We start from the raw sequence: 27,852 nt of genomic DNA on the forward strand, positions 1-27,852 counted from the left end.
CATGTAGACCTCATCAATGGTAATCAATTCATGGTAATCAATTAATGTAGGCCTAATCAATGGTAATCAATTAATGTAGGCCTAATCAATGGTAATCAATTAATGGTAATCAATTAATGAAGGCCTAATCAATGGTAATCAATTAATGTAGGCCTAATCAATGGTAATCAATTAATGTAGGCCTAATCAATGGTAATCAATTCATGGTAATCAATTAATGAAGGCCTAATCAATGGTAATCAATTAATGTAGGCCTAATCAATGGTAATCAATTCATGTAGGCCTAATAAATGGTAATCTATTCATGTAGGCCTAATCAATGGTAATCAATTCATGTAGGCCTAATCAATGGTAATCTATTCAAATTAATAAATTAATTTGTTTTAAATGTTAATATTCGGCCCATAATTAATGTGTGTAGAGATCCTCCAATGTCGTGGTGTAATTTGTAGAGATCCTCCAATGTCGTGGTGTAATTTGTAGAGATCCTCCAATGTCGTGGTGTAATTTGTAGAGATCCTCCAATGTCGTGGTGTAATTTGTAGAGATCCTCCAATGTCGTGGTGTAATTTGTAGAGATCCTCCAATGTCGTGGTGTAATTTGTAGAGATCCTCCAATGTCGTGGTGTAATTTGTAGAGATCCTCCAATGTCGTGGTGTAATTTGTAGAGATCCTCCAATGTCGTGGTGTAATTTGTAGAGATCCTCCAATGTCGTGGTGTAATTTGTAGAGATCCTCCAATGTCGTGGTGTAATTTGTAGAGATCCTCCAATGTCGTGGTGTAATTTGCTCCCTCTGGGAGGGTGAAGCCCGTCTGGCTTGGACAAACAAGACGTTTCCCAGGACTTTGTTTTAATAAGGGCTTATCTTTATTTGATATGTCTTGTAACCCTGGTCCTCTGTTTGACTGGTGCTAGATAAGGAGGATCTATGCTAGTGTTGAATACCTGGTAACTGGTCAATCAATAACATGTGTTTATAAAGCTCTTTTTACATCAGCTGATGTCACAGTGCTGTACAGAAACCCAGCCTAAAACCCCCAAACAGCAAGCAATGCAGATGTAGAAGCACGGTGTGGCTAGGAAAAACTCCCTAGAAAGGCCAGAACCTAGGAGGAACCCTAGAGAGGAACCAGGCTATGAGGGGTGGCCAGTCCTCTTCTGTCTGTAGTGGGTAGAGAGGAACCAGGCTATGAGGGGTGGCCAGTCCTCTTCTGGCTGTAGTGGGTAGAGAGGAACCAGGCTATGAGGGGTGGCCAGTCCTCTTCTGGCTGTAGTGGGTAGAGAGGAACCAGGCTATGAGGGGTGGCCAGTCCTCTTCTGGCTGTGCTGGGTGGAGATTATAACAGGCCAAGATGTTCAAATGTTCATAGATGACCAGCAGGGTCAAATAATAATAATCCCAGTGGTTGTCGAGGGTGCAACAAGTCAGCACCTCAGGAGTAAATGTCATTTGGCTTTTCATAGCCGATCATTAAGAGTATCTCTACCGCTCCTGCGGTCTCTAGAGAGTTGAAAACAGCAGGTCTGCGACAGGTAGCACGTCCGGTGAACAGGTCAGGGTTCCATAGCCGCAGGCAGAACAGTTGAAACTGGAGCACCCTATAGGCTGGTGGGGGTAAAGCATCCCGGGTCACGTGACCCCCACAGAGAACACAACCCTATAGGCTGGTGGGGGTAAAGCATCCCGGGTCACGTGACCCCCACAGAGAGAAGACCTCCCTATAGGCTGGTGGGGGTAAAGCATCCCGGGTCACGTGACCCCCACAGAGAGAAGACCTCCCTATAGGCTGGTGGGGGTAAAGCATCCCGGGTCACGTGACCCCCACAGAGAGAAGACCTCCCTATAGGCTGGTGGGGGTAAAGCATCCCGGGTCACGTGACCCCCACAGAGAGAAGACCTCCCTATAGGCTGGTGGGGGTAAAGCATCCCGGGTCACGTGACCCCCACAGAGAGAAGACCTCCCTATAGGCTGGTGGGGGTAAAGCATCCCGGGTCACATGACCCCCACAGAGAGAAGACCTCCCTATAGGCTGGTGGGGGTAAAGCCAGCAGCATTGCCGTTCTTGACACAAACCGGTGCGCCTGTCACCTACTACCATACCCCGTTCAAAGGCACTTAAATATTTTATCTTGCCCATTCGCCCTCTGAATGGCACACATACACAATCCATGTCTCAATTGTCTCAAGGCTTAAAAATCCTTCTTTAACCTGTCCGCTCCCCTTCATCTACACTGATTGAAGTGGATTTAACAAGTGACATCAATAAGGGATCATATCTTTCACCTGGATTCACCTGGTCAGTCTGTGTCATGGAAAGAGCAGGTGTTCCTAATGTTTTGTACACCCGTATATTTAAGCAATGAGGCCAATGGAATATAGATGCATATTTAAGCAGTGAGGCCAAGCAATATTGCCGATGGGATATGGATGCCTGATGAAGACCTAAGGGTCGGAACGTTGTTATAAATAAATATCACCTGGGAGCATGAGCAGCAGTGTTTTCCTTTCTGTTTTCCATATTGACAAAATACCACGGATGAGGGCTGTTCTTAGGCACGACGCAACGCCGAGTGTCTGGATACAGGCCTTAGCCGTGGTATATTGGCCATGTACCACAAACCCCCGAGGGGCCTTATTGCTATTATAAACAGGTTACCGACAGAAATAGAACAGTAAACAAGTAGTTTTGAGGTACACCCGTGTTATATTGTCTGATATACCACAGCTTTCAGCCAATCAGCATCCAGGACCCAAACTAGACGGTTTATAATTAAGAAATAAGGCACGAGGGGGTGTGGTATATTGCCAATATACCACGGCTAAGGGCTGTTCTTAGGCACGACGCATCGCAGAGTGCCTGGACATAGCCCTTAATTATAAACTGGGTGGTTCGAGCCCTGAATGCTGATTGGCTGACAGCTGTGGTATATCAAACCGTATACCACGGGTATGACAAAACATTTATTTTTACTGCTCTAATTACGTTGGTAACCAGTTTATAACAGCAATAAGGGAATAAGGGATACCTAGTCAATTGTACAACTGAATGCATTCAACTGAAATGTGTCTTCCACATTTAACCCAACCCCTCTGAATCGGGGAGTTGAGGGGGGTGGGGGGCTGCCTTAATCGACATCCACGTCAACGGCGCCCACCTCGGGGGGTTTGTGATACATGGCCAATATACCACGGCTAAGGGCAGTGTCCAGGCACTCCGCGTTACCACACCTCCTTGGGCCTTATTGCTTAAATATATGTCTCTGCTTTGTGAGTATTCAAGTTTTTATGGATCTAACGTGAGATTGCTATTCTTTCTGGTTGTTTACAGAACAACTGGTGCTGTGAGATCAGGATATCAGGAGTCAAGGTGGCTGTGAGATCAGGATATCAGGAGTCAAGGTGGCTGTGAGATCAGGATATCAGGAGTCAAGGTGGCTGTGAGATCAGGATATCAGGAGTCAAGGTGGCTGTGAGATCAGGATATCAGGAGTCAAGGTGGCTGTGAGATCAGGATATCAGGAGTCAAGGTGGCTGTGAGATCAGGATATCAGGAGTCAAGGTGGCTGTGAGATCGGGATATCAGGAGTCAAGGTGGCTGTGAGATCAGGATATCAGGAGTCAAGGTGGCTGTGAGATCAGGATATCAGGAGTCAAGGTGGCTGTGAGATCAGGATATCAGGAGTCAAGGTGGCTGTGAGATCAGGATATCAGGAGTCAAGGTGGCTGTCAGATCAGGATATCAGGAGTCAAGGTGGCTGTGAGATCAGGATATCGGGAGTCAAGGTGGCTGTGAGATCAGGATATCGGGAGTCAAGGTGGCTGTGAGATCAGGATATCGGGAGTCAAGGTGGCTGTGAGATCAGGATATCGGGAGTCAAGGTGGCTGTGAGATCAGGATATCGGGAGTCAAGGTGGCTGTGAGATCAGGATATCGGGAGTCAAGGTGGCTGTGAGATCAGGATATCGGGAGTCAAGGTGGCTGTGAGATTAGGATATCGGGAGTCAAGGTGGCTGTGAGATCAGGATATCGGGAGTCAAGGTGGCTGTGAGATCAGGATATCGGGAGTCAAGGTGGATGTGAGATCAGGATATCAGGAGTCAAGGTGGCTGTAAGATCAGGATATCAGGAGTCAAGGTGGCTGTGAGATCAGGATATCAGGAGTCAAGGTGGCTGTGAGATCAGGATATCAGGAGTCAAGGTGGCTGTAAGATCAGGATATCAGGAGTCAAGGTGGCTGTGAGATCAGGATATCAGGAGTCAAGGTGAATGTGAGATCAGGATATCAGGACCTGTTTAGACAAAGCAATTGTAACAGTAGAGCAAAGGATGGCAATAGATGAGAAAATGAATGGCTGCAGTGTTGCCGTTATAATGAGTACGTGATGCATGGAATGCTAAGGCATAAATGTATAAAAGCGTGTATTCATATTTTAGCGAATGGGGATCCTAATAAAATACTAAACTTTTACTTTCAGCTATAAAACTCATCAACAGTAAACTCTGTTTATTCCAGGTCAGTTATCATAAAGATATTGCGGACTGACTGAGCCTCAAGTTGACACCAGGGAATCCTCTCTCTCCTCTCCACTTTTTAACTCCTGGATATTTTGGCTCTTTGACAGACAGGTCTGACAGATTTATGTCTGTGACATGGGCAACCACATTCCTTGAAGCCTGAACGTTTTCCGGAAAGCATCTCTCAACTCTGACAGTTATGAGAAGCATGTGAATAATGTAAACCATGATGGTAGGCGCAGTGAAAGGACTCTTTTGTGGACTGTAACAGTAACATCGAGTAGCTCTTGATGATCGTTCTGTGTAAATTACAACTTTATCACTGTATGTATTTAAAAATGACCATGACTATTTACAAAGTTTGCTCTCTATAGGACTTTGCATGATTGATGTAAGGGTATTAGTTATTTCTCATATGAAAGGAAACATATTGTCGTGCCATACTCCAGAGTTACGATGACTTGGTCGAGATCTCGCGAGAAGATTTGAACTTTCTGTTTGGAAGAGAACGCGACCTGTCTTTTGATCAGCTCAGAGCGAAAGAAGGTGGGACGCGACGGACTCTAGGAAAAGTATATTTAATAAGGATTTCTCGGGGGGCGGTTTGTTGAAGAGAAATAATTTTTTGTTGACATTTGACCAGGACAGACGGCATTACAGTTGTTAAACGGTACGTTAACAATACTTGAAGGCGTTTTTTTTTTGGCAAGCTGTCTTTCTGAACATTCCATGCAGTTGTTGGCGTCCTGTTGCTAACCTAACGTTAGCTAGCTAGCTAAACATCCATCTGGCCGATTCTGCTCTGTCTGCCTCTTGTAGCGACAGTGTTTCATTTTACAGATATGGAACATAATCAATACCCTATTTGTATTTTAATTGGGGTTAGTTATATTCATGTTTGGTCAGACGGTGGATTTAAGTTGTTATCAAACAAGCTATTGACATGACTACTGTGCTACCATTTTGGGGGGCATATGCTCCTAAATATTTTGCTGTGCTATCGGGATTTTTTGGGGGGGAGAAAGTGTCCAGCGCCCAGGTAATAATTATTGTAATTGTAGCGACTCTAGTTTTTAAGTGCCGGTATGTTTCTGTGGCGCTGTTGATGACGCGCCGGGCTTCGGACCAGAAGGTTGAGGGTTCGAGCCTCACAAACCTGCCTGTTTCATTACTTTGGTGTCGGACGTGAACGGACGTTGCATCCAATAACTTCCGTGTGTTTTTGTCCGGTGAGCGCTTCCCTGTAACAGTATGTTATAACTAGTACTTGTATTCATAGAGGCTAACTACACTACATAGCCAAAAGAATGTTCCCACCGGCTCGTCGAACATCATATTCCAAAATCATGAGCATTCATTTGGAGTTGCTTCCCCCCCTGTAACAGCCTCGACTCTTCTGGGAAGGCTTTCCACTAGATGTTGGAACATTGCTGTGTGCTGCAGGGACTTGTTTCCATTAAGCCACAAGAGCATTAGTGAGGTTGGGCACTGATGTCGGGCGATTAGGCCTGGCTCGCAGTCGGTGTTACAATTCACCCCAAAGATGTTGGATGGGGTTGAGGTCAGGGCTCTGTGCAGGCCAGTCAAGTTATTCCACACTGTTCTCGACTAACCATTTCTGTATGGACCTCGCTTTGAGCACGGGGGCACTGTCATGCTGAAACAGGAAAGGGTCTTCCCCAAACTTTTGCCACAAAGATGGAAGCACAGAATTGTCTAGAATGTCATTGTATGCTGTAGCGTTAAGATTTTCCTTCATTGGAACTAAGGGGCCCGAACCATGAAAAACAGCCCCAGACCATTATTCCTTCTCCGCCAAACTTTACAGTTGACACTATACATTGGGGCAGGTAGCGTTCTACTGGCATCCGTCAAACCCCGATTTGTTCGTCGGACTACCAGATGGTGAAGCGTGATTCATCGCTCCAGAGAACCGTTTTTCACTTCTCCAGAGTCCAATGACGGTGAGCTTTACACCAATCCAGCTGACGCTTGGCATTGCGTATGGTGATCTTAGGCTTGTGTGCTGCTGCTCGGCCATGGAAACCCATTTCATGAAGTTCCCGACCAACAGTTGTTGTGCTGACGTTGCTTCCAGAGGCAGTTTGGAACTCGGTACTGAGTGTTGCAACCGGGGACAGACATTACACGCTTCAGCACTCTGCGGTCCCGTTCTGTGAGCTTGTGTGGCCTACCACTTCGCGGTTGAGTCATTGTTGCTCGTAGACGTTTCCACTTCAGAATAACAGCACTTACAGTTGACCGGGGCAGAAATATGACGAACTGTCTTATTGGGAAGGTGGCATCCTATGACAGTACCACGTTGAAAGTCACTGAGCTCTTCAGTAAGGTCAAATAGCCAAATCTACTAATTTGAAGGGGTGTCCACATACTTTTGTATGTATAGCGTAGAACCACAGTTTTGTCTGTGCAAAATGAAGCTATCGGTACGGGCGTGCACCTCCCACCTGCCACTGTACTTTTGTGTGATGGAATTTTCTGGAACGCAAAGCGAATGGCGCTCCGTAGTGCCGTTTGCGTAGATTGTGAAATCACTGTGGTGAGCCTTTAAGAGGCGCTGTGAAACTGTCGTGTGAAAGGCGGGAGTTGTCTAGCAACCCAGGTTTCTAAGTATTCCACTCTCTCTTATAAATGTTTTTTGTGGCACAGTTGATGGCTCGCTGGGCTTGAGACCAGAAGGCTGAGGGTCCGAGCCTGTTCCTCTACATGAGGATTTATTGGCTGCCCCCACAGCCTCGGTTGTGTGTATGTGGTGACACAGAAAGAAAGGGAGAGGTTCTTCAGGAGATGAGCTTCAAAAGAAAAGTATCTTTCTCAGGACCCTGTCTTTCAAAGATAATTCGTAAAAATTCAAATAACTTCACAGATCTTCATTGTAAAGGGTTTAAACACTGCTTCCCATGTTTGTTCATTGAACCAGAAACAAGTAATGAACATGCACCTGTGGAACGGTCGTTAAGACACTAACAGCTTACAGACGGTAGGCAATTAAGGTCACAGTGATGAAAACTTAGGACACAAAAGAGGCCTTTCTACTGACTCTAAAAACACCAAAAGAAAGATGCCCAGGGTCCCTGCTCATCTGTGTGAATGTGCCTTAGGCATGCTGCAAGGATCTACTTGAGGACTGCAGATGTGGCCAGGGCAATAAATTGCAGTGTCTGTACTGTGAGACGCCTAAGACAACGCTACAGGGAGACAGGACGGACAGCTGATCGTCCTCGCAGTGGCAGACCACATGTAACAACAGGATCGATACATCCGAACATCACACCTGCGGGACAGGTACAGGATGGCAACAACAACTGCCCGAGTTACACCAGGAATGCACAATCCCTCCATCAGTGCTCAGACTGTCCACAATAGGCTGAGAGAGGCTGGACTGAGGGCTTGTAGGCCTGTTGTAAGGCAGGTCCTCACCAGACAGAGAGGCTGGACTGAAGGCTTGTAGGCCTGTTGTAAGGCAGGCCCTCACCAGACATCACCAGCAACAACGTCACCTATGGGCACAAACCCACCATCGCTGGACCAGACAGGACTGGCAAAAAGTGCTCTTCACTGACGAGTCGCGGTTTTGTCTCACCGGGGGTGATGGTCGGATTCACGTTTATCGTGGAAGGAATGAGTGTTACACCGAGGCCTGTACTCTGGAGCGGGATTGATTTGGAGGTGGAGGGTCCGTCATGGTCTGGGGCCGTGTGTCACAGCATCATCGGACTGAGCTTGTCGTCATTGCAGGCAATCTCAACGCTGTGCGTTACAGGGAAGACATCCTCCTCCCTCATGTGGTACCCTTCCTGCAGGCTCATCCTGACATGACCAGGATGAGCCATCTGCCATACTGCTCGTTCTGTGCGTGATTTCCTGCAAGACAGGAATGTCAGTGTTCTGCCATGGCCAGCGAAGAGCCTGGATCTCATTCCCATTGAGCATGTCTGGGACCTGTTGGATCGGAGCGTGAGGGCTAGGGCCATTCCCCCCAGACATGTCCGGGAACTTGCAGGTGCCTTGGTGGAAGAGTGGGGTAACATCTCACAGCAAGAAATGGCAAATCTGGTGCAGCCCATGAGGAGGAGATGCACTGCAGTCAATCAATAAGATGTATTGATAAAGCCCTTCTTACATCAGCTGATATCTCAAAGTGCTGTACAGACACCCAGCCTAAAACCCCCAAACAGCAAGCAATGCAGGTGTAGAAGCACGGTGTCTAGGAAAAACCCCCTAGAAAGGAAGGAACCTAGGAAGAAACCTAGAGAGGAACCAGGCTATGAGGGGTGGCCAGTCCTCTTCTGTCTGTGCCGGGTGGAGATTATAACAGAACATGGCTAAGATGTTCAAATGTTCATAGATGACCAGCAGGGTCAAATAATAATAATCACAGTAGTTGTCGAGGGTGCAGCAAGTCAGCACCTCAGGAGTAAATGTCAGTTGGTTTTTCATAGCCGATCATTCAGAGTATCTCTACCGCTCCTGCCGTCTCTAGAGAGTTGAAAACAGCAGGTCTGGGACAGGTTGCACGTCCGGTGAACAGGTCAGGGTTCCATAGCCGCAGGCAGAACAGTTGAAACTGGAGCAGCAGCACGGCCAGGTGGACTGGGGACAGCAAGGAGTCATCATGCCAGGTAGTCCTGATGCATGGTCCTCCGAGAGAAAGAGAGAGTTAGAGAGAGCATACTTAAATTCACACAGGACACCGGATAAGACAGGAGAAGTACTCCAGATATAACAGACTGACCCTAGCCCCCCGACACAAACTACTGCAGCATAAATACTGGAGGCTGAGACAGGAGGGGTCGGGAGACACTGTGGCCCCATCCGATGACACCCCCAGACAGGGCCTAAGGGTTCCTACCTACCTCCTGTCTTATCCGCTGTCGTGCTTTGTTCTGTGGGCTGCTCCATCCGTCAACCGGTTGAGAGCTGCTCTCTTGCTGCCTAAATAATCTACATAGAATAACTGCTGCAGGATTTATTGTCCATCATTTAAATAGCCTATAATTGAAAAATGGCATTTAATACAACAACAGCAAAAATGATCTTGCCCGTGCGGGCCACTGACGTGGCTGATTGAGTGGCCCGGAGGGTTTCCAGAACCTCCCTGTATGTGGAGCCCTGTGGCGTACTGCTCCGCGGACTAATTGAAGATGCAATGGAAAACCACTGGGCTCAGTTCGGTGTAAATAAACAGCGTGATTGGATATGATGATTGGATAGCATTAGTTTTTTTCCAACAGACTGTACCATTTGTTTTATTGGCCTGACTAGTTTCAGAGGAACATGTGTCTTTTAATAAATAAAAAAAACTAAGCTGCCTTATTCTACCCATCTCTGCTGTTCCTTTGTTTTACAACATGGACATCAGAGGCCAGGGCAGGGCGTCGGAAGGCCAGGGCAGGGCGTCGGAAGGCCAGGGCAGGGCGTCGGAGGGCCAGGGCAGGGCGTCGGAGGGCCAGGGCAGGGCGTCGGAGGGCCAGGGCGTCGGAGGGCCAGGGCAGGGCGTCGGAGGGCCAGGGCAGGGCGTCGGAGGGGCAGGGCGTCGGAGGGGCAGGTCGTCGGAGGGCCAGGGCAGGGCGTCGGAGGGCCAGGGCAGGGCGTCGGAGGGCCAGGGCAGGGCGTCGGAGGGCCAGGGCAGGGCGTCGGAGGGCCAGGGCAGGGCGTCGGCGGGCCAGGGCGTCGGAGGGCCAGGGCAGGGCGTCGGAGGCCCAGGGCAGGGCGTCGGAGGGCCAGGGCAGGGCGTCGGAGGGCCAGGGCAGGGCGTCGGAGGGCCAGGGCAGGGCGTCGGAGGGCCAGGGCAGGGCGTCGGAGGGCCAGGGCAGGGCGTCGGAGGGCCAGGGCGTCGGAGGGCCAGGGCAGGTCGTCGGAGGGCCAGGGCAGGGCGTCGGAGGGCCAGGGCGTCGGAGGGCCAGGGCGTCGGAGGGCCAGGGCAGGGCGTCGGAGGGCCAGGGCAGGGCGTCGGAGGGCCAGGGCGTCGGAGGGCCAGGGCAGGTCGTCGGAGGGCCAGGGCAGGTCGTCGGAGGGCCAGGGCGTCGGAGGGCCAGGGCAGGGCGTCGGAGGGCCAGGGCAGGGCGTCGGAGGGCCAGGGCAGGGCGTCGGAGGGCCAGGGCAGGGCGTCGGAGGCCCAGGGCAGGGCATCACGGCTCAGTGTGTAAAATACTCCATCTCCTAACCGTGATGTGTTGAGATTTAACAGGTTCTTTATATAGGCCTGCTAGTGGCCAAGCAAGCTGCTGCAAGTTTATCTGGCATTAAACCGCTCTAAATGTGTCCAGGCACTGCCTGCCTGCCTGCTTACATGGCTGCTATTTCTAATCAACTTCCATTGTATTTTTCACATGCTTCACTTGTAAACAACTGGTGTAAACAACTGGTGTAAACAACGGGCGAAGACTAAGTGAAATGTTTACAGGTCCATTTCCAACAAGAGAAAATGGAAATAGTGACACCGTGAATAACGAATAAAAATAACGTGGCTATATACAAGAAGTACCAGGTAATATCATGGCTATATACAGAACGTACCAGGTAATAACATGGCTATATACAGGAAGTACCAGGTAATAACATGGTTATATACAGGGAGAACCAGGTAATAACATGGTTATATACAGGACGTACCAGGTAATTACATGGTTATATACAGTGAGTACCAGGTAATAACAGGGTTATATACAGGAAGTACCAGGCAATAACATGGTTATATACAGGGAGTACCAGGTAATATCATGGTTATATACAGTAAGTGCTCTGTTTTCCCAGGCTAATATATCGTTGTCTTGTCCTAACCTAAACCGTGGACCTCACAGTGCTCTGTTTCCCAGGCTAATATATCGTTGTTGACAGATTGTTTGTAGTGGATTTCAAGGTGGGTGTTCCACTGAACCGTATGTGAGCCAACCAAGCAGCTATCTGTGTACAGCTGCGGGCCTGCTGAGAGCAGGATGAGAGTGGTGGTGTCTGGGAAATATTACCAAATCTTATTATAGAGTCCAAGTAGGCCTAGTAATGCTCAACTTTTTTTTTAAATCTGAAACATTGGGCCAACGTTGAAAATGTTGTGACCTGTAAGGCAGGGTCATCCCTGAACAGGCAGGGTCATCCCTGAACAGGCAGGGTCATCCCTGAACAGGCAGGGTCATCCCTGAACAGGCAGGGTCATGATGTGGGTTCAGACTGCTGTTTGCAGAGGACCAGGCAAGGCAGGGTCATCCCTGAACAGGCAGGTTAATGATGAGGGGTTCAGACTGCTGTTTGCAGAGGACCAGGTAAGGCAGGGTCATCCCTGAACAGGCAGGGTCATCCCTGAACAGGCAGGTTAATGATGAGGGGTTCAGACTGCTGTTTGCAGAGGACCAGGTAAGCCAGGGTCATCCCTGAACAGGCAGGGTCATCCCTGAACAGGCAGGTTAATGATGTGGGTTCAGACTGCTGTTTGCAGAGGACCAGGTAAGGCAGGGTCATCCCTGAACAGGCAGGGTCATCCCTGAACAGGCAGGTTAATGATGTGGGTTCAGACTGCTGTTTGCAGAGGACCAGATCACCTCCATATTGTGGCTCTCTCGCTACAGAAGCAACAACACTGAGCCTATTTTGAGGTGTTTAACATCTGGCAGAGAGACGAGGGTTGAAGATGGTTCTGGTAGGGTTTAGAACCTAATCTAGGGCTGGGTGATGTAGCCTGGGCCAAACAGAACCTAATCTAGGGCTGGGTGATATAGCCTGGGCCAAACAGAACCTAATCTAGGGCTGGGTGATGTAGCCTGGGCCAAACAGAACCTAATCTAGGGCTGGGTGATGTAGCCTGGGCCAAACAGAACCTAATCTAGGGCTGGGTGATGTAGCCTGGGCCAAACAGAACCTAATCTAGGGCTGGGTGATATAGCCTGGGCCAAACAGAACCTAATCTAGGGCTGGGTGATGTAGCCTGGGCCAAACAGAACCTAATCTAGGGCTGGGTGATGTAGCCTGGGCCAAACAGAACCTAATCTAGGGCTGGGTGATATAGCCTGGGCCAAACAGAACCTAATCTAGGGCTGGGTGATATAGCCTGGGCCAAACAGAACCTAATCTAGGGCTGGGTGATATAGACCAAAAATCTGTTTTTTATTTTTTATAGTTATGGACGGGGTAATGTAATGCCTATTAGTCTTTTTTTCAGATGCTCGTTCTGTTCCTTTCTGAACTCAGCTGACTTTGTCTTTTTGTTGTCAGTGTCCTCTTGTTAAACAGAAACCTGAAGCCTCTCATGTCGGGGCCTTTTCAGGGGCCCTCAAGGTTCTTCTGAAGGCTCTCATGTCGGGACCTTTTCAGGGGCCCTCGAGGTACTCCTGAAGGCTCTCATGTCGGGACCTTTTCAGGGGCCCTCGAGGTACTCCTGAAGCCTCTCATGTCGGGGCCTTTTCAGGGGCCCTCGAGGTACTCCTGAAGCCTCTCATGTCGGGACCTTTTCAGGGGCCCTCAAGGTACTTCTGAAGCCTCATGTCGGGACCTTTTCAGGGGCCCTCGAGGTACTCCTGAAGCCTCATGTCGGAGGCCTTTTCAGGGGCCCTCGAGGTACTCCTGAAGGCTCTCATGTCGGGGCCTTTTCAGGGGCCCTCGAGGTACTCCTGAAGGCTCTCATGTCGGGGCCTTTTCAGGGGCCCTCGAGGTACTTCTGAAGCCTCATGTCAGGACCTTTTCAGGGGCCCTCGAGGTACTCCTGAAGGTTCTCTTCCTCTGCCCTCCACAGATTCTCTGGAACAGCTATCAGCTTCAAGGGAAAACCTAAAGGCCTTGTCACGTCAACTCACACCTGCTCAAATGTGCGTCAGTGTAAAGATGAGGCCTACTGCCTCTGATATGAGGTCTCAATGTGTGAGCATTTGAGCTGCTGGTCTGTTTTTTTGGGAGGGGGGCTTACTTTTCCCACATTGACTTATCCGTCTTTTACTGAGGGATATTTTTAACAGCTTGGGTGGGGTTGAGTAGGGGTGGGGGGGATTCCCCCTGGTCTGATCTGCACGACACAATTTATAGGAGCTGTTAGCTGTATGTTTATCCTGCTTCTCTGGCTGTCCCTGACTTTACGGTAGGAGTGTTTCTTTACGGAAGGCGTGTTTCTTTACGGGTGGGGTGTTTCTTTACGGGTGGAGTGTTTCTTTACGGGTGGAGTGTTTCTTTACGGGTGGGGTGTTTCTTTACGGGTGAGGTGTTTCTTTACGGAAGGCGTGTTTCTTTACGGGTGGGGTGTTTCTTTACGGGTGGGGTGTTTCTTTACGGAAGGCGTGTTTCTTTACGGGTGGGGTGTTTCTTTACGGGTGGGGTGTTTCTTTACGGAAGGCGTGTTTCTTTACGGGTGGGGTGTTTCTTTACGGAAGGCGTGTTTCTTTACGGGTGGGGTGTTTCTTTACGGAAGGCGTGTTTCTTTACGGGTGGAGTGTTTCTTTACTGAAGGATTGTTTCTTTACGGGTGGAGTGTTTCTTTACGGGTGGAGTGTTTCTTTACTGAAGGATTGTTTCTTTACGGGTGGAGTGTTTCTTTACGGGTGGAGTATTTCTTCAGGGATCAGTCAAGTTTACCTCTCCCTCCCCTCCCTCTTTCCTCTCCTCAGTCCTCTGTTTCTCCCATCTCTTCCATGCTTCCCCAGCGTAGCAGGACCAGGGATGCCTGGGTGCTTACCTCATTTCCTCTCCTTTACAGCGAGTGAGGAGAGGAGGGAGGGAGACTGCTGTCTTTGTTGGGATTGGAAACGTTCCTCTTCTATTTGTCATAGTGGCTTTAACAACAGAACAATGGATTGTGATGTTTTCATTTGTCTTTGCTGCACATATGTTTGTATCGTACATGTAGTGGGCAGTAATATTTGAGTGTATACAGTATATTATTATTATTATACCTCACATGAGACTCCAAATATGACTATGCTATTAGCCCATTATACAGACGCTATAACCCTTTACATGGCTGACAGTCAGATAGTATCTGGGTTATACTGTACGTATCATATAGAGACGCTATAACCCTTTACATGACTGACAGTCAGATGGTATCTGAGTTATACTGTACGTATCATATAGAAACACTAACCCTTTACATGGCTGACAGTCAGATAGTATCTGAGTTATACTGTACGTATCATATAGAGACGCTATAACCCTTTACATGGCTGACAGTCAGATAGTATCTGAGTTATACTGTACGTATCATATAGAGACGCTATAACCCTTTACATGGCTGACAGTCAGATGGTATCTGAGTTATACTGTACGTATCATATAGAGACGCTATAACCCTTTACATGGCTGACAGTCAGATAGTATCTGGGTTATACTGTACGTATCATATAGAGACGCTATAACCCTTTACATGGCTGACAGTCAGATGGTATCTGAGTTATACTGTACGTATCATATAGAGACGCTAACCCTTTACATGGCTGACAGTCAGATAGTATCTGAGTTATACTGTACGTATCATATAGAGACGCTATAACCCTTTACATGGCTGACAGTCAGATGGTATCTGAGTTATACTGTAGGTATCATATAGAGAAACACTAACCCTTTACATGGCTGACAGTCAGATGGTATCTGAGTTATACTGTACGTATCATATAGAGACGCTATAACCCTTTACATGGCTGACAGTCAGATAGTATCTGGGTTATACTGTACGTATCATATAGAGACGCTATAACCCTTTACATGGCTGACAGTCAGATGGTATCTGAGTTATACTGTAGGTATCATATAGAGAAACACTAACCCTTTACATGGCTGACAGTCAGATGGTATCTGAGTTATACTGTACGTATCATATAGAGACGCTATAACCCTTTACATGGCTGACAGTCAGATAGTATCTGGGTTATACTGTACGTATCATATAGAGACGCTATAACCCTTTACATGGCTGACAGTCAGATGGTATCTGAGTTATACTGTACGTATCATATAGAGAAACACTAACCCTTTACACGGCTGACAGTCAGATAGTATCTGGGTTATACTGTACGTATCATATAGAAACACTAACCCTTTACATGGCTGACAGTCAGATGGTATCTGAGTTATACTGTACGTATCATATAGAGACGCTATAACCCTTTACATGGCTGACAGTCAGATAGTATCTGGGTTATACTGTACGTATCATATAGAGACGCTATAACCCTTTACACGGCTGACAGTCAGATGGTATCTGAGTTATACTGTACGTATCATATAGAGAAACACTAACCCTTTACATGGCTGACAGTCAGATGGTATCTGAGTTATACTGTACGTATCATATAGAGACGCTATAACCCTTTACATGGCTGACAGTCAGATAGTATCTGAGTTATACTGTACGTATCATATAGAGACGCTATAACCCTTTACATGGCTGACAGTCAGATGGTATCTGAGTTATACTGTACGTATCATATAGAGACGCTATAACCCTTTACACGGCTGACAGTCAGATAGTATCTGGGTTATACTGTACGTATCATATAGAGAAACACTAACCCTTTACATGGCTGACAGTCAGATGGTATCTGAGTTATACTGTACGTATCATATAGAGACGCTATAACCCTTTACATGGCTGACAGTCAGATGGTATCTGAGTTATACTGTACGTATCATATAGAGACGCTATAACCCTTTACACGGCTGACAGTCAGATGGTATCTGAGTTATACTGTACGTATCATATAGAGACGCTATAACCCTTTATATGGCTGACAGTCAGATGGTATCTGAGTTATACTGTACGTATCATATAGAGACGCTAACCCTTTACATGGCTGACAGTCAGATAGTATCTGAGTTATACTGTACGTATCATATAGAGACGCTATAACCCTTTACACGGCTGACAGTCAGATGGTATCTGAGTTATACTGTACGTATCATATAGAGAAACACTAACCCTTTACATGGCTGACAGTCAGATGGTATCTGAGTTATACTGTACGTATCATATAGAGACGCTATAACCCTTTACACGGCTGACAGTCAGATAGTATCTGAGTTATACTGTACGTATCATATAGAGACGCTATAACCCTTTACACGCCTGACAGTCAGATGGCATCTGAGTGTTATGTACAGTATAAATCTATAGACTTGGCAGATGTCCCTGTCCTTCAGTAACTCTGCTAATACAGTGCATTCAGAAAGTATTCAGACCTCTCAGAGTCAGGATTGTGTCGAAGCACAGATCTGGGGAAGGGCAACAAAAAAGTTCTGCAGCATTGAAGGTCCCCGAGAACACAGTGGCCTCCATCATTCATAAATGGAAGAAATTTGGAACCACCAAGACTGCTGGCCTCCCGGCCAAACCTAAGCAATCGGGGGAGAAGGGTCTTGATCAGGGAGGTGACCAAGAACCCCATGGTCATTCTGACAGAGCTCTAGAGTTTCTCTGTGGAGATGGGAGAACCTTCCAGAAGGACAACCTTCTCTGTAGCACTCCACCAATCAGGCCTTTATGGTAGAGTGGCTAGACGGAAGCCACTCCTCCGTAAAAGGCACATGACAGCCTGGTTGGAGTTTGCCAAAAGGCACCTAAAGACTCTCAGACCATGAGAAACAAGATTTTCTGGTTTGATTAAACTCTTTGGCCTGAATGAGAGGGGTACCAGTACAGAGTCAATGTGCGGGGGCACTGTTTAGTTGAGGTAATATGTACATGTAGGTAGATGTGCAAGGTTAACCCGGAGAACCTGTAGCTAGGTTAACCCGGAGCACCTGTAGCTAGGTTAACCCGGAGCACCTGTAGCTAGGTTAAACCGGCCGCACCTGTAGCTAGGTTAACCCGGAGCACCTGTAGCTAGGTTAACCCGGAGCACCTGTAGCTAGGTTAACCCGGAGCACCTGTAGCTAGGTTAACCCGGAGCACCTGTAGCTAGGTTAAACCGGCCGCACCTGTAGCTAGGTTAACCCGGCCGCACCTGTAGCTAGGTTAACCCGGCCGCACCTGTAGCTAGGTTAACCCGGCCGCACCTGTAGCTAGGTTAACCCGGCCGCACCTGTAGCTAGGTTAACCCGGCCGCACCTGTAGCTAGGTTAACCCGGCCGCACCTGTAGCTAGGTTAACCCGGCCGCACTTGTAGCTAGGTTAACCCGGCCGCACCTGTAGCTAGGTTAAACCGGCCGCACCTGTAGCTAGGTTAAACCGGCCGCACCTGTAGCTAGGTTAACCCGGAGCACCTGTAGCTAGGTTAACCCGGAGCACCTGTAGCTAGGTTAACCCGGAGCACCTGTAGCTAGGTTAACCCGGAGCACCTGTAGCTAGGTTAACCCGGAGCACCTGTAGCTAGGTTAACCCGGAGCACCTGTAGCTAGGTTAACCCGGAGCACCTGTAGCTAGGTTAAACCGGCCGCACCTGTAGCAAGGTTAAACCGGCCGCACCTGTAGCTAGGTTAACCCGGAGCACCTGTAGCTAGGTTAACCCGGAGCACCTGTAGCTAGGTTAACCCGGAGCACCTGTAGCTAGGTTAACCCGGCCGCACCTGTAGCTAGGTTAACCCGGCCGCACCTGTAGCTAGGTTAACCCGGCCGCACCTGTAGCTAGGTTAAACCGGCCGCACCTGTAGCTAGGTTAAACCGGCCGCACCTGTAGCTAGGTTAACCCGGAGAACCTGTAGCTAGGTTAACCCGGAGCACCTGTAGCTAGGTTAACCCGGAGCACCTGTAGCTAGGTTAACCCGGAGCACCTGTAGCTAGGTTAACCCGGAGCACCTGTAGCTAGGTTAACCCGGCCGCACCTGTAGCTAGGTTAACCCGGCCGCACCTGTAGCTAGGTTAACCCGGCCGCACCTGTAGCTAGGTTAACCCGGCCGCACCTGTAGCTAGGTTAACCCGGAGCACCTGTAGCTAGGTTAACCCGGAGAACCTGTAGCTAGCCTTACTCCACGCTTGGTCAGTGAGTAGTGGAGCTGGGATGGACTGATCAACTCCATCTCTAGACCACATCAATCATTCTACTGTTATCCTGCCTGTCCTGTCTGTTCCCACTAATGCCCTGGCCTGGCTTTCTGTCCCCACTTCCCACTTCCTGTCTGTCCCCACTTCCCACTAATGCCCTGCCTGTCCTGTCTGTCCCCACTTCCCACTAATGCCCTGGCCTGCCTGTCCTGTCTGTCCCCACTTCCCACTAATGCCCTGGCCTGCCTGGCTGTCCTGTCTGTCCCCACTTCCCACTAATGCCCTGGCCTGTCTGTCCTGTCTGTCCCCACTTCCCACTAATGACCTGGCCTGGCTGGCTGTCCTGTCTGTCCCCCCTTCCCACTAAACCCCTGGCCACGTGCCACCCCTTCCCACTAAAGCCCTGGCCACGTGCCACTCCTTTCCCCACAGCAGCAGAGGAATGTGCAGAAGGGCTGAATTGACCAGAGCAGGATAAGAATGTGGCCACTTTGCTCTCTCCAGTTAGGTTATGACTGTGGTCTGCTGTTATGACTGTGGTCTGCTGTTATGACTGTGGTCTGCTGTTAGGACTGTGGTCTGCTGTTAGGACTGTGGTCTGCTGTTAGGACTGCGGTCTGCTGTTAGGACTGCGGTCTGCTGTTAGGACTGCGGTCTGCTGTTAGGACTGGGGTCTGCTGTTAGGACTGTGGTCTGCTGTTAGGACTGTGGTCTGCTGGTATGACTGTGGTCTGCTGGTATGACTGTGGTCGTTGTGGTTCTGGACTGGGCCTGTCAGTCTGGTGTCATTATGTCACCGACCGTATCGTTGTGGTTCTGGACTGGGCCTGTCAGGCTGGTTTCATTATGACACCGGCCGTATCGTTGTGGTTCTGGACTGGGCCTGTCGGTCTGGTTTCATTATGACACCGGCCGTATCGTTGTGGTTCTGGACTGGGCCTGTCGGTCTGGTGTCATTATGTCACCGGCCGTATCGTTGTGGTTCTGGACTGGGCCTGTCGGTCTGGTTTCATTATGACACCGGCCGTATCGTTGTGGTTCTGGACTGGGCCTGTCGGTCTGGTTTCATTATGACACCGGCCGTATCGTTGTGGTTCTGGACTGGGCCTGTCAGTCTGGTGTCATTATGACACCGGCCGTATCGTTGTGGTTCTGGACTGGGCCTGTCAGTCTGGTGTCATTATGACACCGGCCGTATCGTTGTGGTTCTGGACTGGGCCTGTCAGTCTGGTTTCATTATGACACCGGCCGTATCGTTGTGGTTCTGGACTGGGCCTGTCAGTCTGGTTTCATTATGACACCGGCCGTATCGTTGTGGTTCTGGACTGGGCCTGTCGGTCTGGTGTCATTATGACACCGGCCGTATCGTTGTGGTTCTGGACTGGGCCTGTCGGTCTGGTGTCATTATGACACCGGCCGTATCGTTGTGGTTCTGGACTGGGCCTGTCGGTCTGGTTTCATTATGTCACCGGCCGTGTCGTTGTGGTTCTGGACTGGGCCTGTCAGTCTGGTTTCATTATGTCACCGGCCGTGTCGTTGTGGTTCTGGACTGGGCCTGTCAGTCTGGTTTCATTATGACACCGGCCGTGTCGTTGTGGTTCTGGACTGGGCCTGTCAGTCTGGTTTCATTATGACACCGACCGTATTGTTGTGGTTCTGGACTGGGCCTGTCAGTCTGGTTTCATTATGACACCGGCCGTGTCGTTGTGGTTCTGGACTGGGCCTGTCAGTCTGGTTTCATTATGACACCGACCGTATTGTTGTGGTTCTGGACTGGGCCTGTCAGTCTGGTTTCATTATGACACCGGCCGTGTCGTTGTGGTTCTGGACTGGGCCTGTCAGTCTGGTTTCATTATGACACCGACCGTATTGTTGTGGTTCTGGACTGGGCCTGTCAGTCTGGTTTCATTATGACACCGGCGGTATCGTTGTGGTTCTGGACTGGGCCTGTCAGTCTGGTGTCAGTGTCTAAGCTTGGTGGCTCATTTGGAGCTAGTGGGCCCAACTATGTTGTCCATCAATGTATTTGGCTACTGGAGTCAGGAGACAACCCTCCCTGTTGTATCTGGCTACTGGAGTCAGGAGACAACCCTCCCTGTTGTATCTGGCTACTGGAGTCAGGAGACTACCCTCCCTGTTGTATCTGGCTACTGGAGTCAGGAGACAACCCTCCCTGTTGTATCTGGCTGCTGGAGTCAGGAGACAACCCTCCCTGTTGTATCTGGCTACTGGAGTCAGGAGACAACCCTCCCTGTTGTATCTGAGGGTCAGTCAGTCAGGAGACAACCCTCCCTGTTGTATCTGGCTACTGGAGTCAGGAGACTACCCTCCCTGTTGTATCTGGCTACTGGAGTCAGGAGACTACCCTCCCTGTTGTATCTGGCTGCTGGAGTCAGGAGACTACCCTCCCTGTTGTATCTGGCTACTGGAGTCAGGAGACTACCCTCCCTGTTGTATCTGGCTACTGGAGTCAGGAGACTACCCTCCCTGTTGTATCTGGCTACTGGAGTCAGGAGACTACCCTCCCTGTTTTATCTGGCTGCTGGAGTCAGGAGACTACCCTCCCTGTTGTATCTGGCTACTGGAGTCAGGAGACTACCCTCCCTGTTGTATCTGGCTACTGGAGTCAGGAGACTACCCTCCCTGTTGTATCTGGCTGCTGGAGTCAGGAGACTACCCTCCCTGTTGTATCTGGCTACTGGAGTCAGGAGACTACCCTCCCTGTTGTATCTGGCTACTGGAGTCAGGAGACTACCCTCCCTGTTGTATCTGGCTACTGGAGTCAGGAGACTACCCTCCCTGTTGTATCTGGCTACTGGAGTCAGGAGACTACCCTCCCTGTTGTATCTGGCTACTGGAGTCAGGAGACAACCCTCCCTGTTGTATCTGGCTGCTGGAGTCAGGAGACTACCCTCCCTGTTGTATCTGGCTGCTGGAGTCAGGAGACTACCCTCCCTGTTGTATCTGGCTACTGGAGTCAGGAGACAACCCTCCCTGTTGTATCTGGCTGCTGGAGTCAGGAGACTACCCTCCCTGTTGTATCTGGCTACTGGAGTCAGGAGACTACCCTCCCTGTTGTATCTGGCTACTGGAGTCAGGAGACTACCCTCCCTGTTGTATCTGGCTACTGGAGTCAGGAGACTACCCTCCCTGTTGTATCTGGCTGCTGGAGTCAGGAGACTACCCTCCCTGTTGTATCTGGCTACTGGAGTCAGGAGACTACCCTCCCTGTTGTATCTGGCTGCTGGAGTCAGGAGACTACCCTCCCTGTTGTATCTGGCTACTGGAGTCAGGAGACTACCCTCCCTGTTGTATCTGGCTACTGGAGTCAGGAGACTACCCTCCCTGTTGTATCTGGCTACTGGAGTCAGGAGACTACCCTCCCTGTTGTATCTGGCTACTGGAGTCAGGAGACAACCCTCCCTGTTGTATCTGGCTACTGGAGTCAGGAGACTACCCTCCCTGTTGTATCTGGCTACTGGAGTCAGGAGACTACCCTCCCTGTTGTATCTGGCTGCTGGAGTCAGGAGACTACCCTCCCTGTTGTATCTGGCTGCTGGAGTCAGGAGACTACCCTCCCTGTTGTATCTGGCTACTGGAGTCAGGAGACAACCCTCCCTGTTGTATCTGGCTACTGGAGTCAGGAGACTACCCTCCCTGTTGTATCTGGCTACTGGAGTCAGGAGACTACCCTCCCTGTTGTATCTGGCTACTGGAGTCAGGAGACTACCCTCCCTGTTGTATCTGGCTACTGGAGTCAGGAGACTACCCTCCCTGTTGTATCTGGCTACTGGAGTCAGGAGACTACCCTCCCTGTTGTATCTGGCTACTGGAGTCAGGAGACAACCCTCCCTGTTGTATCTGGCTGCTGGAGTCAGGAGACTACCCTCCCTGTTGTATCTGGCTGCTGGAGTCAGGAGACAACCCTCCCTGTTGTATCTGGCTACTGGAGTCAGGAGACTACCCTCCCTGTTGTATCTGGCTACTGGAGTCAGGAGACTACCCTCCCTGTTGTATCTGGCTACTGGAGTCAGGAGACAACCCTCCCTGTTGTATCTGGCTGCTGGAGTCAGGAGACTACCCTCCCTGTTGTATCTGGCTACTGGAGTCAGGAGACTACCCTCCCTGTTGTATCTGGCTACTGGAGTCAGGAGACTACCCTCCCTGTTGTATCTGGCTGCTGGAGTCAGGAGACTACCCTCCCTGTTGTATCTGGCTGCTGGAGTCAGGAGACTACCCTCCCTGTTGTATCTGGCTGCTGGAGTCAGGAGACTACCCTCCCTGTTGTATCTGGCTGCTGGAGTCAGGAGACTACCCTCCCTGTTGTATCTGGCTACTGGAGTCAGGAGACAACCCTCCCTGTTGTATCTGGCTACTGGAGTCAGGAGACTACCCTCCCTGTTGTATCTGGCTGCTGGAGTCAGGAGACAACCCTCCCTGTTGTATCTGAGGGCCAGTCAGTCAGGAGACAACCCTCCCTGTTGTATCTGGCTACTGGAGTCAGGAGACTACCCTCCCTGTTGTATCTGGCTGCTGGAGTCAGGAGACAACCCTCCCTGTTGTATCTGAGGGCCAGTTAGTCAGGAGACAACCCTCCCTGTTGTATCTGAGGGCCAGTCAGTCAGGAGACAACCCTCCCTGTTGTATCTGAGGGCCAGTCAGTCAGGAGACAACCCTCCCTGTTGTATCTGAGGGCCAGTCAGGAGACAACCCTCCCTGTTGTATCTGAGGGTCAGTCAGGAGACAACCCTCCCTGTTGTATCTGAGGGCCAGTCAGTCAGGAGACAACCCTCCCTGTTGTATCTGAGGGTCAGTCAGGAGACAACCCTCCCTGTTGTATCTGAGGGCCAGTCAGTCAGGAGACAACCCTCCCTGTTGTATCTGAGGGCCAGTCAGTCAGGAGACAACCCTCCCTGTTGTATCTGAGGGTCAGTCAGTCAGGAGACTACCCTCCCTGTTGTATCTGAGGGTCAGTCAGTCAGGAGACAACCCTCCCTGTTGTATCTGAGGGCCAGTTAGTCAGGAGACAACCCTCCCTGTTGTATCTGAGGGTCAGTCAGTCAGGAGACAACCCTCCCTGTTGTATCTGAGGGTCAGTCAGTCAGGAGACAACCCTCCCTGTTGTATCTGAGGGTCAGTCAGTCAGGAGACAACCCTCCCTGTTGTATCTGAGGGCCAGTCAGTCAGGAGACAACCCTCCCTGTTGTATCTGAGGGCCAGTCAGTCAGGAGACAACCCTCCCTGTTGTATCTGAGGGTCAGTCAGTCAGGAGACAACCCTCCCTGTTGTATCTGAGGGTCAGTCAGTCAGGAGACAACCCTCCCTGTTGTATCTGAGGGCCAGTCAGTCAGGAGACAACCCTCCCTGTTGTATCTGAGGGCCAGTCAGTCAGGAGACAACCCTCCCTGTTGTATCTGAGGGCCAGTCAGTCAGGAGACAACCCTCCCTGTTGTATCTGAGGGCCAGTCAGTCAGGAGACAACCCTCCCTGTTGTATCTGAGGGCCAGTTAGTCAGGAGACTACCCTCCCTGTTGTATCTGAGGGCCAGTTAGTCAGGAGGCAACCCTCCCTGTTGTATCTGAGGGCCAGTTAGTCAGGAGACAACCCTCCCTGTTGTATCTGAGGGCCAGTCAGTCAGGAGACAACCCTCCCTGTTGTATCTGAGGGCCAGTTAGTCAGGAGGCAACCCTCCCTGTTGTATCTGAGGGCCAGTTAGTCAGGAGACAACCCTCCCTGTTGTATCTGAGGGCCAGTTAGTCAGGAGACTACCCTCCCTGTTGTATCTGAGGGTCAGTCAGTCAGGAGACAACCCTCCCTGTTGTATCTGAGGGTCAGTCAGTCAGGAGACAACCCTCCCTGTTGTATCTGAGGGTCAGTCAGTCAGGAGACAACCCTCCCTGTTGTATCTGAGGGTCAGTCAGGAGACAACCCTCCCTGTTGTATCTGAGGGTCAGTCAGGAGACAACCCTCCCTGTTGTATCTGAGGGTCAGTCAGTCAGGAGACAACCCTCCCTGTTGTATCTGGCTACTGGAGTCAGGAGACAACCCTCCCTGTTGTATCTGGCTACTGGAGTCAGGAGACTACCCTCCCTGTTGTATCTGGCTACTGGAGTCAGGAGACTACCCTCCCTGTTGTATCTGGCTACTGGAGTCAGGAGACTACCCTCCCTGTTGTATCTGGCTACTGGAGTCAGGAGACTACCCTCCCTGTTGTATCTGGCTACTGGAGTCAGGAGACAACCCTCCCTGTTTTATCTGGCTACTGGAGTCAGGAGACTACCCTCCCTGTTGTATCTGGCTACTGGAGTCAGGAGACTACCCTCCCTGTTGTATCTGGCTACTGGAGTCAGGAGACAACCCTCCCTGTTGTATCTGGCTACTGGAGTCAGGAGACTACCCTCCCTGTTGTATCTGGCTGCTGGAGTCAGGAGACTACCCTCCCTGTTGTATCTGGCTACTGGAGTCAGGAGACTACCCTCCCTGTTGTATCTGGCTGCTGGAGTCAGGAGACTACCCTCCCTGTTGTATCTGGCTACTGGAGTCAGGAGACTACCCTCCCTGTTGTATCTGGCTACTGGAGTCAGGAGACTACCCTCCCTGTTGTATCTGGCTACTGGAGTCAGGAGACTACCCTCCCTGTTGTATCTGGCTACTGGAGTCAGGAGACTACCCTCCCTGTTGTATCTGGCTACTGGAGTCAGGAGACTACCCTCCCTGTTGTATCTGGCTACTGGAGTCAGGAGACTACCCTCCCTGTTGTATCTGGCTGCTGGAGTCAGGAGACAACCCTCCCTGTTGTATCTGGCTACTGGAGTCAGGAGACTACCCTCCCTGTTGTATCTGGCTGCTGGAGTCAGGAGACAACCCTCCCTGTTGTATCTGGCTACTGGAGTCAGGAGACTACCCTCCCTGTTGTATCTGAGGGTCAGTCAGTCAGGAGACAACCCTCCCTGTTGTATCTGAGGGCCAGTCAGTCAGGAGACAACCCTCCCTGTTGTATCTGGGGGTCAGTCAGTCAGGAGACAACCCTCCCTGTTGTATCTGAGGGTCAGTCAGGAGACAACCCTCCCTGTTGTATCTGAGGGCCAGTCAGTCAGGAGACAACCCTCCCTGTTGTATCTGAGGGTCAGTCAGTCAGGAGACAACCCTCCCTGTTGTATCTGAGGGCCAGTCAGTCAGGAGACAACCCTCCCTGTTGTATCTGGGGGTCAGTCAGTCAGGAGACAACCCTCCCTGTTGTATCTGAGGGTCAGTCAGGAGACAACCCTCCCTGTTGTATCTGAGGGCCAGTCAGTCAGGAGACAACCCTCCCTGTTGTATCTGAGGGCCAGTCGGTCAGTCAGGAGACAACCCTCCCTGTTGTATCTGAGGGTCAGTCAGGAGACAACCCTCCCTGTTGTATCTGAGGGCCAGTCAGTCAGGAGACAACCCTCCCTGTTGTATCTGAGGGCCAGTCGGTCAGTCAGGAGACAACCCTCCCTGTTGTATCTGAGGGTCAGTCAGTCAGGAGACTACCCTCCCTGTTGTATCTGAGAGTCAGTCAGGAGACAACCCTCCCTGTTGTACCTGAGGGTCAGTCAGTCAGGAGACAACCCTCCCTGGTGTATCTGAGGGCCAGTCAGTCAGGAGACAACCCTCCCTGTTGTACCTGAGGGTCAGTCAGTCAGGAGACAACCCTCCCTGTTGTATCTGAGGGCCAGTCAGTCAGGAGACAACCCTCCCTGTTGTACCTGAGGGCCAGTCAGTCAGGAGACAACCCTCCCTGTTGTATCTGAGGGCCAGTCAGTCAGGAGACAACCCTCCCTGTTGTATCTGAGAGTCAGTCAGGAGACAACCCTCCCTGTTGTATCTGAGGGCCAGTTAGTCAGGAGACAACCCTCCCTGTTGTATCTGAGGGCCAGTCAGTCAGGAGACAACCCTCCCTGTTGTATCTGAGGGTCAGTCAGTCAGGAGACAACCCTCCCTGTTGTATCTGAGGGTCAGTCAGTCAGGAGACAACCCTCCCTGTTGTATCTGAGGGTCAGTCAGTCAGGAGACAACCCTCCCTGTTGTATCTGAGGGTCAGTCAGTCAGGAGACAACCCTCCCTGTTGTATCTGAGGGCCAGTCAGTCAGGAGACAACCCTCCCTGTTGTATCTGAGGGCCAGTCAGTCAGGAGACAACCCTCCCTGTTGTATCTGAGGGTCAGTCAGTCAGGAGACAACCCTCCCTGTTGTATCTGAGGGTCAGTCAGTCAGGAGACTACCCTCCCTGTTGTATCTGAGGGCCAGTCAGTCAGGAGACAACCCTCCCTGTTGTATCTGAGGGCCAGTTAGTCAGGAGACAACCCTCCCTGTTGTATCTGAGGGCCAGTTAGTCAGGAGACAACCCTCCCTGTTGTATCTGAGGGCCAGTCAGTCAGGAGACAACCCTCCCTGTTGTATCTGAGGGCCAGTTAGTCAGGAGACAACCCTCCCTGTTGTATCTGAGGGCCAGTTAGTCAGGAGACAACCCTCCCTGTTGTATCTGAGGGCCAGTTAGTCAGGAGACTACCCTCCCTGTTGTATCTGAGGGTCAGTCAGTCAGGAGACAACCCTCCCTGTTGTATCTGAGGGCCAGTTAGTCAGGAGACAACCCTCCCTGTTGTATCTGAGGGTCAGTCAGTCAGGAGACAACCCTCCCTGTTGTATCTGAGGGCCAGTTAGTCAGGAGACAACCCTCCCTGTTGTATCTGAGGGCCAGTTAGTCAGGAGACAACCCTCCCTGTTGTATCTGAGGGTCAGTCAGTCAGGAGACAACCCTCCCTGTTGTATCTGAGGGCCAGTCAGTCAGGAGACAACCCTCCCTGTTGTATCTGAGGGTCAGTCAGTCAGGAGACAACCCTCCCTGTTGTATCTGAGGGCCAGTCAGTCAGGAGACAACCCTCCCTGTTGTATCTGAGGGCCAGTTAGTCAGGAGACAACCCTCCCTGTTGTATCTGAGGGCCAGTTAGTCAGGAGACAACCCTCCCTGTTGTATCTGAGGGTCAGTCAGTCAGGAGACAACCCTCCCTGTTGTATCTGAGGCCAGTCAGTCAGGAGACAACCCTCCCTGTTGTATCTGAGGGCCAGTTAGTCAGGAGACTACCCTCCCTGTTGTATCTGAGGGTCAGTCAGTCAGGAGACAACCCTCCCTGTTGTATCTGAGGGTCAGTCAGTCAGGAGACAACCCTCCCTGTTGTATCTGAGGGCCAGTTAGTCAGGAGACTACCCTCCCTGTTGTATCTGAGGGTCAGTCAGTCAGGAGACAACCCTCCCTGTTGTATCTGAGGGCCAGTCAGTCAGGAGACAACCCTCCCTGTTGTATCTGAGGGTCAGTCAGTCAGGAGACAACCCTCCCTGTTGTATCTGAGAGTCAGTCAGTCAGTCAGGAGACTACCCTCCCTGTTGTATCTGAGG

The 27,852-nt window shown here is 50.5% G+C and overlaps 1 protein-coding gene across 1 annotated transcript in view; it reads left to right on the forward strand.

Annotated features, from left to right (window-relative positions):
- Positions 1-5,034: 5,034 nt before the first annotated feature.
- Positions 5,035-27,852, forward strand: part of LOC139572792 (E3 ubiquitin-protein ligase RNF19A-like) — a 59,542-nt gene continuing 36,724 nt past the window's right edge. Inside the window, exon 1 of the mRNA XM_071395563.1 lies at positions 5,035-5,191. The gene's annotated coding sequence lies outside the window, so the exon portion shown is untranslated. The remainder of the gene's footprint in view (positions 5,192-27,852) is intronic.

Source organism: Salvelinus alpinus, chromosome 4, assembly GCF_045679555.1.
Source record: "Salvelinus alpinus chromosome 4, SLU_Salpinus.1, whole genome shotgun sequence".
NCBI classification, from domain to species: domain Eukaryota; kingdom Metazoa; phylum Chordata; class Actinopteri; order Salmoniformes; family Salmonidae; genus Salvelinus; species Salvelinus alpinus.